Source organism: Lonchura striata, chromosome W, assembly GCF_050655825.1.
Source record: "Lonchura striata isolate lonStrDom1 chromosome W, ASM5065582v1, whole genome shotgun sequence".
Lineage (NCBI taxonomy): Eukaryota > Metazoa > Chordata > Aves > Passeriformes > Estrildidae > Lonchura > Lonchura striata.
Window position 1 is genome coordinate 13,170,943 of NC_140743.1, and position 1,369 is coordinate 13,172,311.

The 1,369-nt window shown below is 54.4% G+C and overlaps 1 pseudogene; it reads right to left on the bottom strand.

Moving 5' to 3' along the window:
• LOC146763076 (uncharacterized) lies at window positions 1-1,052 on the bottom strand (annotated as a pseudogene).
• Between the last annotated feature and the right edge of the window lie 317 nt (window positions 1,053-1,369).

Here is a 1,369-nt window from a genome sequence, read left to right on the forward strand (position 1 = left end):
TCAGGTCTGAATTCTGGCCTCTTGGCTTGCACCTGCAGAGGCACTGCTTTGTATGGAGATGTCAGTAAGCTTCACCTTCTTCGCTGAGACCCATTTGGGACTTTTACCTGTGAAAACACAAGCAGACCCTCTCCCCCATGTTACAAGGTTGCATGGACTTTCTATTTGTCCTGTGTCTAAGGTTTTGATTAAGACTGAGGGGTGCATTTTTATTTTTGCTTTTTTGTTGTTCAGAAAATGTCTATAAATGAGGGGGTGAGGCTCTCCTATAGAGCAATTTGAAAAATTGTGAACATACAGATCCTTACTCAACCTCTTTTGGGGTGCAGCCTTATTGATTCCCCTTTTCTGTTTTAACAAGCTGTATTTTAGGGTTTCATATGTTTTTTCTATGGTACTTTTCAACAGTTGTTTACCATAGGAAAAAGGGATACTACTATCATTTGCTGCTTTTAGGAATTTTCTCTCATCCTGAGATGGGACAGCTGTCCATTCTCTGGGACTACCAGCTTTTTGGCTGAATGCCACGGGCATGGACTGGGGATTCAGACTGTCCTCCTTGTGACCATCACGTCTGAATGCATGCCAGTGTATCAGTTGGCGGTTATCAACATTTTTCTGGGAATTTTGGGAAACTGAGGCAGCAGGGGTGGTATTAGTAGGGGTACCACAGTTCTTTGTATGTCCTATATTTGCAAAGCAGCTGCCAGGTTCCATTCCTCTCTCTCTCGCTGCGTGCCAAGCTGTGATGAGGTGCTGCATGGAGCAAGTGCAGCAGCAGCTGGTAGCTGAGGCAGTGGAGCAGGAGTGGAGACTGTCAGCAAAGGCACATGGGAAAAACCCGAAGGCACGGAGGGATCTCTCCAAACTGAGGCCACAGAATCATACCGTGGTCCTGCCGGCAGACTGACTGGAGGGCTTGGGGGTTTGTAGGTTGTGGCTGTAGATAAGCTGCTGGTGGCCCTAGGGCTGAGGTGTCCAGGGGCTGCGAGGGCAGTGGCGTGGGGGGTGGTATTTGTGATGCGGCTACAAGAAGATCTGGGCAGGTCCATGCGGAGGAACTTGGCAGCAAACCCGGAAGTGACGCGGCTGGCTCCGTCCCCGGCAGCGGCAGTGGGATTCCCCCTGCCGGTTCTGGGGCCCCCGGCGCCACCGCTGGAGGACTCAGGGGCTCCGGCTGGACGCGGACCACGGCATGGGGCGCGTGGGGAGCAGTGGGCTGCATCAGAGGCGCGGCAGGGGCGGCGGGGAGCGGCTGGACCGGGGGCATCGCGAACTGCGCATGCGCGGGGCACACCACGTGGTCCGCCGGGTGAGCCAAGATGGCGGCCGTGTCTACCGCACGGCTGGGGGGCTGTGGGGTCGGGGC